Raw genomic sequence first — 14,162 nt, 5'->3', positions numbered from 1 at the left:
AATAATAATAATGATAATAATAATGATAATAATAATGATAATAAATAATGCCCTGATGCAGTACCAGGCAGTGGCTCTCATGGCTTCTGATCTTAACTGATTGGAAGTGTTATCATGTACATTGTTTTGTCTTGGTATAAAAGATGGGCTACAGCAAATATTCTGCTCAATACCACAGATTTGCTTGTCAGTTGTTTGACCTTAACCAGTTGAGCATGTCCCTTAGTGGCTGACGATATGTGCATCTCTGATCACGAGCAGAAGTAGTGGGGGAGCATCATAGCCATGTGTTGAGAGGGAGTCTTTGGGGTTTGAATAGTTCACCTCTGGAAACATGGGTGGTTCTTTCAACATCCTTAAACAACCCTTATTCAGGGACCGTTTGAGCGGGATGAGCTACTCAACCTGAAGAAAATTCTAACTGGGCCCCACCTGCAAGGTCATGTGCTGTTTATCTTGATATGAGATCACCATGTCGCGCACATATGGTTGTGATGCATGTGCCTGGTGTACCTTTATCAGACAGGTAGTCATGATGGGTATATTGGGCTTCGTATATTTTACCCCAGTGTCACTTTGATGGCATGAACTGCTCTCTCACTCAATGATAATAATAATAATAATAACAATAATAATAATAATAATAATAATAATAATAATACTGGATGACAAAGGAAAGACATTGTTATGTGGCAAGGATCATGAAAAGGAAAATGTTGCATCCAACTTTAGACCAATAACATGCTTTCTGTTAATGTGGAAACTAATGTCTGGTGCTTTGGCCAGTGAACTGTACAGATACTTGGAAAATAATGGGCTGCTACCCATTGAACAGAAAGAGTGCCGAAAGAGGAACTGGGGTATGAAGGATCAGCTCTTAATTAATAATCTAATTATCAGGAACTGCAAGAGAAGACACACAAACATGAGCATGGCATGGGTTGATTATCATAAACGATACGATAACACACTCCTGGATAATAAAAACAATGGAAATGTATGGAGTAGCAGAAAATATGAGAAGCCTTATATGGAATAGCATGAAGTGCTCGAGAACGGAATTGACAGCAGGGAATCAAATATTAGGAGAGGTGAACATCCAGAGAGGAATCTTTCAGGGGAGGCAGTGTGTCCCCACTGATCTTCATGCTAGGAATGATCTCCATGAGTGAAATTCTACAGAAAACAAAGTTCAGGTATGATCTGGGAAGTGGCAAAGGAAAACTGAACCACTTGCTATTTCATGGATGACCTGAGGCTATTCACACAAAAAAACCCCATAAACGTTGCCCTTTTCAAGCCTAGCCAGGCTCATGGGCCCGGTTTCCCGGTTTCTGTGATGTATGTGTTCCCCCAGCTGGACGGGATGCCAGACCATCGCAGCATTACTCAAGAAACAGGAAGAGAGAGTGAGAGAAAGTTGTGGCGAAAGAGTACAACAGGGGTCACCACCCCCTGCTGGAGCCTCGTGGAGCTTTTAAGTGTTTTCGCTCAATAAACACACACAACGCCCGGTCTGGGAATCAAAACCGCGATCCTCTGACCGCGAGTCCGCTGCCCTAACCATTGGGCCATTGTGCCTCCAAGCTATTCACAAAAGCTAAGGCAGAACTGGACAGCCTAGTCTAGTCTGTGCAGAATCTCTCCAATGATATTAAGATGGAGTTTGAACTGTCAAAATGTGCTATGATGGTGATGAGATGAGGAAAACTTGTTAGGACAGACAGCGTATGGTTGCTAAGTGGTGAAACGATGAAGACAATTCAACCTCAATCCAGCTATAAATACCTGGGAATACTTGAGGCAGATGAAATCAAGCATATCAACATGAAGGAAAAACAAAGAGTGGTGAGTGAGAAAATTATTGGCTTCAAAGCTGAATGCCAGAAACATGATTTTGGCAATAAATTCGCGTGCAGCTGCAATAGTTTGGTATGGCACTGGAATCGTGAAGTGGACAGAAGAAGAGCTAAAGGAGATGGACAGGAAGTTAAGAAATTGGAATAGAGTGCCCAGTAGAACTGTTACAAAAGGTTTTCCTCCGTGGCACAGCCAGAATAATCAGGAAGTATTAGATAGCTGAAAAGAATGGCTAGCATGGTACCGTAGGCTGTAGGTAGCAGGAGGTCCAACAAAACCTGTGATAAAGAGAATTAATAATGATAATACTTTCTATTATGGGCTCAAGGCCTGAAATTTGGGGGAGGGGGTAAATTGATGACATCAACCCCAGTACTCAACAGGTACTTATTTAATCAACACCAAAAGGATGAAAGGTAAAGTCGACCTCTGTGAAATTTGAACTCGCAACATAAAGATGGATGAAATACTGCGAGGCATTTCGCCTGGCATGCTAATGATTCTGCCAGCTCACCACCTTAATAATAATGATAATAATAATCCAGTTATGAAAAAGGCAGATGAAATTAAACATAATACTATGAAAGAAAAGACAAAGGAAGTGAGTGAGAAAAAAAAAATTGGTTTCAAAGTTGAATGCCAGAAACATCATTTTGGCAATAAACTTGTGTGTAGTTGCAATAGTCTGGTATGGCATTGGAATCCTGAAGTGGCTCGAAGAGGAGCTGAAGGAGATGGACAGGAAGTCAAGAAAGCTCCTAACGATACATGGAGTCTATCATCCACATGCAGACACTGATCACCTATACATGGAAAGAGCAAATGGAGGAAGACTGTGTGCATATCAAACTGGGAGCTTAATGAGATACTTTTCCCAAAGTAAGGAAACCTTGTTAGTATCTGTTAGGAATGAGGGAGTATTGAAAGCAGAGAAAAAGGGAAAAACAAAGGAAGAAATACAAAAAAGGACATGAAAAAGCATTATGCAACAAGGGACTACACAATCAATTCCATGTATCTGCAACTGAAGTTGCTGGAAAACATGTAGGATTGGCTGAAGAAAGAACACTGAGAAAAGAGACTGAGAGCACTATACTGGCTGCACAAAACCAGTCTTTGGCCATGGATTGGAGGGTCAGCCTTAGGAATGAGCAAGTGTCTCCACTGTACTGCATCTGTAATAGAGTGGACAAAACTATTGCCCATATAGGGAATGAATGTCCTAGACTTTCCCAAAACCATTACATGTTGTGATGACACAATGAAGTAGCAAAAGTGCTCCATTGGAAACTGCAAAAAGTGGGGGTTAGATAGAGGCAAAACATGGTATGAGCACAAACTACAGAGAGTGGTTGAGTCGGAGACCTGCAAAATCCTGTGGGATTTACCAATCCAAACAGATCAGGTGCTAGAGCATAACAGACTGAACCTAGTGGTGGTGAACAAGATGCACTACATGTGCTTTATAGCTGATGTTGCATGCCCCTTTGACCCACGAATAGTCAAGAAAGAAGGTGAAAAAAAAAAAGATATATACAACCCTCTTAAGTACGAAATAGCCTGGCTATGGAAAATGAAGGTGAAGATAGTGTCAGTTATTGTTGGTTTCCTAAGGACAGTATCAGAAGGCATCAAGGGGAATATAAAGGAAATCAGAATAGAGTGCCCAGTAGAACTGTTACAAAAGGTTTGCCTTTTTGGTATGGCCAGAATAATCAGGAAAGTATTAGGTAGTTGAAAAGAACAGATAGCATGGTACCTTAGGCTGCAGGCAGCAAGCCTGCTATACATGCAAAACTCTTGGAGTTACAACAAAACCCGAGAGGAAAAAGAATAAATAATAAAAATAATAATAATTTATGATGTCCATGTCTTTCTTAAGATCAGTAACATTATGAATGAATCGTATTGGTTTTAATCAGGAATTGAAACATTGCTTAGTGTTGTTTAACCATATGTCATCCCTGTCTAAGTAGTCTGAAAATCAAAGATATTCTCGCCTTGACCATGCAGTCTTTTTAGTAGTATATAAAAGACTACAAACCTCCTTCAGTGTGTTCTTTGCACACTGAAATTAGTAATGTGTGATTTGCTGCAGATCTAGCTATTATTTGTAAAGGCCAAGCGACTATGAAGAGGCTTGATAGCTATATTGTTAGGATGTGATATAAATAGACTAATGCTGTCCACTTATATCACATGTACCAGCACTTATATTGCATGTTCTATATCACATGACAATTGTTATTGGGGTAAAATGTATCATCTGTTGTAGAGGCAAACCAAGGACAACATTGAAAGAAATTATGAACTTGAATAAGAGAAATTTAATTTCACACATGAGATGATAGAGAATAAGTGGGTCTTGAGATATGTCATGCTACAGACTTGCCCAACTCATGCTAATATAGAAAAATGACTATTAAAAATCTTCATCATTTTTAATGTTTATTTTTCCATGCTTGCACTGGTCTAACAGAATTCATAGAATTATAATTTTTAATGACCAGATACCCTTCTTTCACTAACCTTTGCCTGTTTCCAAGGATGGTAATATTTTCCTATAGCTAGACAGAAGTTTAGAAACAAAGGACATCACTTGATTGATGGTGATACCTGCTTACAACTATCATGTGATGTCAAAACAAGGAGACACAAACACACACACACACAAAGCACATATATGATATATGTATGTATATACACACATACACACACACACCCACACACACACACACACACACACATACACACATATTTGTGTATGAGAGACAGTTTTCGTCAATGAAATTCACTCACAAGGCTTTGGTTGGCCCAGGGCTATACTAGAAGGTGCCATACAGTAGGACTGAACCAAAACCATGTAGTTGAAATGCAGACTTCTTAACCTCACAGCTGTGCCTGCACCTTGGATATCAATATGATATGTAAATCTTGTGATAAACTAATTTCTTAGCCTTGAAACACTGGTATTTTTCTTTCACTTAATATCTTGATAAATTGAATGTCATCTGGGAACATCATGATGGTTTTTTGTGCTCACTGTGGATACAATTGTCCTTAAAGATTCCATTATCTGAATTTATGAAATTATTATGTAAGAGAAAAAGAAAAAATGAGTTAAATCATGACCTTCTGAACTCTTATATCTGAAAATGTATATAAACAATGAACTGAATTCTTAAAATGTTGTTTTTGACACGTATTTTCAGTTTTATCTCTAATTTCTGCTATTATCATAAAATATGCCACCTTTCTGATTATTTCTCACTGTGCATTGAATTTAAAACATGGAAAATGTTCATGTCTTTGTATGTGTATATTTGCCTCTCCCACTTTCAATTTTCTCTTTTTCTTACACACACACACACACACACACACACATGCATACGCACACACATGCACACGAATCCCTGCATACATACATACATACACACATCCCTTCATACATATATACACACATATATATATGTGTGTATTGTATATATTGTTTTTGTTCCCTGGGGGTGGGAAATAGGCATTGGACTGAGGTTTGGTGGTGTAGGGGCAGGGAAGAGAGGAGAAGTATATGTACATAGATGAGTGCATGCATGTGTGTGTGCATGCATGTCTGTGTGTATGTAGTCTTGCATTTATGTATAAAGGTATCTGGTGTCACTGAAATGCCAACCTTACTTCTAACATCATTATGTCACCTGCCTTTATCAACAGCAGCCCATTTTCCAGTAGCCATCTTGGACTTCCTGTCTTTCTTCATTCAGTACTCTAAACCTGAATGAGCTGGGTTTCTGTTAGAAGCCTACAAAACTTTAAGTTGCATGGAACGGAAGCAAACTTTTAAATAATAATGTATGTAAATTCTATCAATGTGTTGAGTACTCCTTTCTTTCACTAATCCACTCCATTGTGTGTATATATATATATATATATATATATCCTGTCGAGCTGAGTGAAATCATAGTCATGGCCAATGCCACTGCCATCTGACTGGCACCCATGCCGGTGGCACGTAAAATGCACTGCTTGAGCATTGGGCCTCATAGACAGTGATAAGTGACTGAGACCTTCGGCGATATACACTGCTTGTGTAGATCTGTCAAGCCAAGTGAGACCATAGTCAAGGCCAATACTGGTGTCAGGTGAATGGCCCTCGTGCTGGTGGCACGTAAAAGACACCCACTACACTCTCGGGGTGGTTGGCATTGGAAGGGCATCCAGCTGTAGGAACCTTGCCAAATCAGATTGGAACCTGGTGCAGCTCCCCAGCTTACCGTTTTTCAGTCAAACCATCCGACCCATGTCAGCATGGAAAACAGATGTTAAGTGATGATGATGATGATGGTGATTATATGTGTGTGTGTGTGTGTGTGTGTGTGTATATATATATATATATATATATATATACACACACACACACACACACACACACACACACATGCATACGCACACACATGCACACGAATCCCTGCATACATACATACATACACACATCCCTTCATACATATATACACACATATATATATGTGTGTATTGTATATATTGTTTTTGTTCCCTGGGGGTGGGAATAGGCATTGGACTGAGGTTTGGTGGTGTAGGGGCAGGGAAGAGAGGAGAAGTATATGTACATAGATGAGTGCATGCATGTGTGTGTGCATGCATGTCTGTGTGTATGTAGTCTTGCATTTATGTATAAAGGTATCTGGTGTCACTGAAATGCCAACCTTACTTCTAACATCATTATGTCACCTGCCTTTATCAACAGCAGCCCATTTTCCAGTAGCCATCTTGGACTTCCTGTCTTTCTTCATTCAGTACTCTAACCTGAATGAGCTGGGTTTCTGTTAGAAGCCTACAAAACTTTAAGTTGCATGGAACGGAAGCAAACTTTTAAATAATAATGTATGTAAATTCTATCAATGTGTTGAGTACTCCTTTCTTTCACTAATCCACTCCATTGTGTGTATATATATATATATATATATATATATCCTGTCGAGCTGAGTGAAATCATAGTCATGGCCAATGCCACTGCCATCTGACTGGCACCCATGCCGGTGGCACGTAAAATGCACTGCTTGAGCATTGGGCCTCATAGACAGTGATAAGTGACTGAGACCTTCGGCGATATACACTGCTTGTGTAGATCTGTCAAGCCAAGTGAGACCATAGTCAAGGCCAATACTGGTGTCAGGTGAATGGCCCTCGTGCTGGTGGCACGTAAAAGACACCCACTACACTCTCGGGGTGGTTGGCATTGGGAAGGGCATCCAGCTGTAGGAACCTTGCCAAATCAGATTGGAACCTGGTGCAGCTCCCCAGCTTACCGTTTTTCAGTCAAACCATCCGACCCATGTCAGCATGGAAAACAGATGTTAAGTGATGATGATGATGATGGTGATTATATGTGTGTGTGTGTGTGTGTGTGTGTGTGTATATATATATATATATATATATATATACACACACACACACACACACACATATATATGATGACTGCCTTGCCATCTCACGTTCAGCCGGGTTCTTCTGATTTACATTTGTCCTTGTATGTGCATGGATAGCCATCATCATCGGACTTTATAAAATACAAAACAGATTAAGAAACGAAATGACAGTGTGACATCTGTTACATAAGTGGATTTAAGTGACAAAAGCTTGTACAAGACTTTCACCACTCTCTTGCTCACCATAGTAGGTTCCAGGGAAAAGCATTGCAAGACAACTGGTACTAATTTAACAGCAAGTTTTATGCCAGATCATCTCTCTGCTAAAAGAACTGCCTTCCCCACAGCTCATCAATCCTCAATCAAACCGCCCAACCCATGCCAGCACGGAAAGCAGATATTAAATGATGATGATGATAAATGTATGCTTGCATATTAATATTGTCTCCATTTGTGTGTGTGTGTGTGTGCATGCATGCATGTTTCGTTCTTTTGCTGCTTTTTGTCATTAGGCTACAACCAGGTCAAGGCACTGCCTTCAAGGTTAGTCAGTCATATTGACCTTAGTACTTATTTCAGTTTAACACATTGTATTTATCTATAAGTTATCATTTGCCTTTTCTATAATCTACAGTGCAGTGTCAAACACACACATACACATACACACTTGAACATAGATCTGCACATGTATACATATTTATATGCACACACATAAATATGAATATATCATCCTCATCATTATCATCATCATTATTTAATGTCTACTTTTCCATGCTTGATTGGGTTGGATGAAATTTGTTGAGGTCGATTTTCTACAGCCAGATGTCTTTCTTACTTCTAACCTTCTCTTGTTTCCAAATAAAGAAATTTTTTCCCCTGGTTGGACATGCTTTCACTGTGGGTTGGAAATGAAGGACACCGCTTGTATAACAGTGACACTTATTTACAGCATTCATCCAATATCATAACAAGAAGACACCAACTCACAAACATACATATGTGCACGCACACACACACACACACACACACACATATATATGATGACTGCCTTGCCATCTCACGTTCAGCCGGGTTCTTCTGATTTACATTTGTCCTTGTATGTGCATGGATAGCCATCATCATCGGACTTTATAAAATACAAAACAGATTAAGAAACGAAATGACAGTGTGACATCTGTTACATAAGTGGATTTAAGTGACAAAAGCTTGTACAAGACTTTCACCACTCTCTTGCTCACCATAGTAGGTTCCAGGGAAAAGCATTGCAAGACAACTGGTACTAATTTAACAGCAAGTTTTATGCCAGATCATCTCTCTGCTAAAAGAACTGCCTTCCCCACAGCTCATCAATCCTCAATCAAACCGCCCAACCCATGCCAGCACGGAAAGCAGATATTAAATGATGATGATGATAAATGTATGCTTGCATATTAATATTGTCTCCATTTGTGTGTGTGTGTGTGCATGCATGCATGTTTCGTTCTTTTGCTGCTTTTTGTCATTAGGCTACAACCAGGTCAAGGCACTGCCTTCAAGGTTAGTCAGTCATATTGACCTTAGTACTTATTTCAGTTTAACACATTGTATTTATCTATAAGTTATCATTTGCCTTTTCTATAATCTACAGTGCAGTGTCAAACACACACATACACATACACACTTGAACATAGATCTGCACATGTATACATATTTATATGCACACACATAAATATGAATATATCATCCTCATCATTATCATCATCATTATTTAATGTCTACTTTTCCATGCTTGATTGGGTTGGATGAAATTTGTTGAGGTCGATTTTCTACAGCCAGATGTCTTTCTTACTTCTAACCTTCTCTTGTTTCCAAATAAAGAAATTTTTTCCCCTGGTTGGACATGCTTTCACTGTGGGTTGGAAATGAAGGACACCGCTTGTATAACAGTGACACTTATTTACAGCATTCATCCAATATCATAACAAGAAGACACCAACTCACAAACATACATATGTGCACGCACACACACACACACACACATGCATGCAAGTGCACACACACACACACAATGCATCTAGTATAAAGAAAATATTAGTAGGGTGGATCCACGCCTGGGACAGAAACAAGATGCTCATGCAGAGGCAACACCACTTGTCCCTTTAAAGGCCACAGCAACATGGAAACAGTCGTTTATGAAGTAATAGTAATTTAAAGGACCTCAGCAGGCAAGCAAATGTGCAGAAGTATATGGGTATGACAGATGGCCCTCTTAAGATCAGATTTAACAACTATAAATCCTCAAATTATCCAGGAGAGATGCTCTGGCAGGGCATATATGGTCGTTGAAGAAAAGTACTATAGATTTCAACACTAAGTGGAAAATCTTGAAAAAGTGCAAGCCTCATTTTAATAGTAACAGAAAGTGCAGGTTATGCCTAGTCAAGAAAAGAATTGTGTTAAAAGAATTCTCTTCACCCAGACATCTACCTAAACTGCAGAAATTAAATTTTCAGCCTGTCCCAACATGAGAGAAGGTATATAATGGCTTGCCTATGGAAAGTGAGTGAGCACCATGATTATTAATGCTGGGACTGCTACCATTGGTCCTCCCACCATTACACCTTGAGGACCCCGCAAAATTTTGTCTGAACCATACATACATGGACACACATACACATTTGTACCCAAACATAGGGTTAAAAGATAGGGCACCCACCAAATTTCCCATATCAAAAAGGCCCTATGTACACATATCAACCTTCCACACATACTGACCCCTTTAGTTTTCCCCTGTGCATGCATATTTACCCACCAGACTTGCTATATGACAACTCACTCAGGTTTTTGAGGCCAAGAGATATAACTTTTGATCAACCCCTCAGTTTATTGCCTTATGTACCTTTGTTTTGTCTTTTCAAGAGCACCCACAAACCGGATTTGACATAACCTCATCTCCAATAACAGAGAGCAGTCACCATATTTTTTCAGTATCTGCAATCTCTGAAGAGCACATCTATTAGATAACAGTCCAGTTATCTAACTTTCATATGTGAGACCAATTGGTTAAATGGCTGTAATGGATATATTATGCTGTATACTTTGATTAATGTACCCACTCTATTCACAAATATACAAGTGTCTATATTTTCTGATGAAGAAATTCTTTGATGATTATATATGTGTGGTAAGAAGTTTGCTTCTCAACCACATGGTTCTGGGTTCAGTCCTTCTGTATAGCACCTTGAGCAAGTGTCTTCTATGTAGCTTGTAGCAGACCTAAGCCTTGTTAATGGATTTAGTAGACAGAAACTGAAAGAAATCTGTTTAAAGATATATATATACATATACAATATAGTGTGCATTTAAACACATAAAGAATCCACTTATAGGAATTCAACATGCTAGAAAGAACAGCTAGGTTCTATAACCACAAAAATTAGGGATAAAATTCAACAGGAACGAATTGAAAACTGAAAAACATTTTACCATCTAGTTTCCTGGACCAATTGGTTTCTGATTTTAGATTAGCGAGTGAAGGAACTCGTTAGGTGCAATCTTCTTCAGCAGGACCACCTAAACGTATTCACACGGACGATCGAAACTACTTGCCCTGTGTTTATATGTCCTAACTTTTTCAAAATCTACTGTGCAGCCGCAGTCCTTTGCCGGCAATGTTTTTTAAGGCAAAGAGAATATATTCTCAATGCCTGAAAGTAAGTCATAGACAAACAAGACATAGACAAGCAAGACAACTCATATCAAAATCTCTTTTTCGGAGTGACAAACATTGATGTTTCATCATTGTTTTGACTTATCAATGTCACATACTGAATAGGGCTTGCTGCATGCTCTCTCACCAGCTATGACTATAAATTAAATGGTTTAAGAACCATCTGCTGGCATGTCCCAATGTTTCATGCCATGGAAAGAATTCAGATATGAATTAGAAGCAGCTTGAGATATATAAACAAAATTGAGCACACATACACATTAAGAATATATTCTCTTACACCTAAACAATGCAGTCACTTGATGAACTAACGACACACACATCTTGTGTGTGTGTATTCAGTTTTGTTTATATACCTTGAGATGCTTCTAATTCATATTTGAATATATATATATATATATTAAATATATATATTATCCAAAATGTATAGTATTAAATATCTAGCATGGCTGGTCTTACCAATTGGTTTCATGTAAAGAATACAATTAAGGTGTTAGGTAACAAACCAATTACATAACTTTACACTTATCAGAGTTAGCTGATATGGAAGGGAATATGGTGAATGCTCTCTATTCCTGGAGACAGATTAGCACAACCGGTCAGTGGCTGCTGTGGAAAAGATGGTGGAATGAAAAGGGGCCAGGGGATTAGTTTAGGAGTTATGTCCTTTAATTAGGTATGCTGTGAGGCTGGCAAGAGATGGCAGCCTTCCAGTGTGCCAGCCCAGTCAAACCGTCCAACCCATGCCAGCATGGACAATGGATGTTAAATGATGATGATGATATATATATATATATATATATATATATATATATATATCATAGATAAATGATATGATGATGGCTGTCCACTGGTGAATAATGAGCTCAGCCCATGATAAACAACTTTAGATATTGCAGATTGAGCTTCCCTATTCACTATACTGGTAGTGCATTTTCAAGCAACTTGCTTAAATTTTACATGAAAGATGCACGTTGTTTTGAAAACATCCACTCCTTCCCTTACTTGTTGCCTCCATTGGTGGCAATGACAAACCTTACTTTCCCAATTGACCTCCTCTGTTTCATATGCTTTCAACATGGACTTCATACAATCCTTTAATTGTAATCTTGGTTTCTACTGGGGATGCTTTCCATAAACAAGTTAGCCACATAGCATCTGCTTAGGGATCCTCCAATCATTTATCCGAACAAGGTGTCCAGTCTAACTTAAACAATACTTGTGCACCATCACCTCAATGTTCAGGATATCAGGTCTCCTCAATGCTTCTGTGTCTAGAGTTCACAGGACCAGCTAACATTTAAAAAGTGTCTCATGCATACATATCATACGTATATAAATATATATATTTAGAAATCGTGTTGATGTCACCTTAAAAGCACTTGTGCTGCTGTCATGTATATATGTTTCTATCTTACATAGGTAAGCTTTGTCTATCATATTGGACTCTTGCTTAGATTATCTTAATCTCAGTCTTTTTCTTTCTTTCTTTCTTTTTTCTTACTCTTCCTTGCCTTCTCCATAATTTCATTAACTTTTCTCTCTCTTTCTCCCTCTTCTCACCTCTCCCACTTTCTTTCACTCTCCCTCATACTCTTATGTTCTTTTCTTTTTCTCTCTCTTTCTCTCTTTCCTTCACTTTTTCCTTTGCATTCTTTTTTTTCATCTCTCTCTCTCTCCCTCATACATACACTTATCTCATTTTCCTTTCTCTCTTTTTACCTTTCTTTTATTTTCTTTCCCTTTTTCTATCTTCCTTTATCTCTTATCTTTCTTTCTCATTTCACAGTCTGTTCTTTCCTTCCTTCCTTTTCTCTCTCTCTCTCTCTTTCTTTTTCTCTCTCTTTCTTTCTCTCTTTTTCTCTCTCCCTCTCTCTCTTTCTCCCTCCTGCCAACCCTCACTACACTCATTATATTCCTATGTCAATCTAATTTCCACTTGACACCGTGTGTTTATTCATAAATAAACTGCTTAATGAACTGGAAGTCTCTGATCAGTGCAGCTGTTTATCAAACTTAGCATAATGTCGTCATCGTTGTTGTTCTCATTGCCATCATCATCATCATCATCTCCATCAGCATCACCACCACCACCATTGTTTTTATTACCATTTTTCATTGTTATAAGTCTATTTTTTTTTACTTACACGCATTACCTGGGTGATTGGAAATTCTTATGCAATTAACTGAATTCACAATAGTAGGTGATATGCTACTGGGTTTCAGTATCTTAATGTTGTAGGGTTTTGTTTTTGAGTTACAGTTGTATCAATTATATAACAGAACAAGAATAAGGCATTTATGTCTCCAGTGCACTTTTGTGTACATATAACAGACTTACTATGTTCTGCTTGCTCCAAGTTTTTTTTAATGATGTATATAAAAGTTTTCCTATCCTCTAATATTCTTCAAGCTTAGATCAGATTCATATGTCCTGACAATAATTTCCTCCCACGTTGTATTTACTTGGTGATAACAACTAGGATTGTGTGGATTAAGGTAAGATAATCTAGGTCAATCACTGGCTAATCTTATCACTGGCTAATCAATCACTATAATAAAATAACAAATATTGATTGTTCACACTTGATTTGAAAGTATCTTTTTACAAATAATTTTAGCTACTATGATGTTTTTTAGGTGTTGAAAAAATTTATATATCTTATAGTAAGGTTAAAATACAGTGGAAAGGAAACTTTGATAGCTTTTAATTCATTGAAATTGTATAAAATAACTTGAATACATTTGACTCTTTTGACAGCAGTTGTTGGTAAACATGATGTTCTGGCTTCTGTCATTTTAACTCATCATTAAAATTATAAGCTTTCATGTTCATTTTAATATGAAATCAAATAAATGTTCAATTTTTATGCAACATTTTGACAAATTTTTACTAAAAGCAGAAAAGAAAAATATCAGGGAAAACACTTTGACAATTGGAGTTCTTTATTTTTATGGCTTAGCCAGAAAGAGAAGGAAGAACAGGCAGTATCCTGATTCTTTTCAAGGCCTCCTTGGCTAGTAGGGGATAAGTTGTCCTCAGACTAGAGACCTAGTTTAGAAGCATACTGCAGTGATCTCTGCTAAAGGTGTCCTTGAGCTAGATGGTAATGTTAAGGTAGATAATAAAATTAAGTCTAACACCCAAA

The 14,162-nt window shown here is 38.1% G+C and overlaps 1 protein-coding gene across 1 annotated transcript in view; it reads left to right on the top strand.

Moving 5' to 3' along the window:
• Positions 1–14,162, top strand: part of LOC115215712 (MFS-type transporter SLC18B1-like) — a 94,462-nt gene that overhangs the window by 37,024 nt on the left and 43,276 nt on the right. The gene's annotated exons all lie outside the window — the stretch shown is intronic.

Source organism: Octopus sinensis, linkage group LG9 (genome assembly GCF_006345805.1).
Source record: "Octopus sinensis linkage group LG9, ASM634580v1, whole genome shotgun sequence".
NCBI lineage: Eukaryota > Metazoa > Mollusca > Cephalopoda > Octopoda > Octopodidae > Octopus > Octopus sinensis.
The sequence above is the reverse complement of the archived record's forward strand: the minus strand, read 5'-3'. Positions and strand labels throughout refer to the sequence as shown.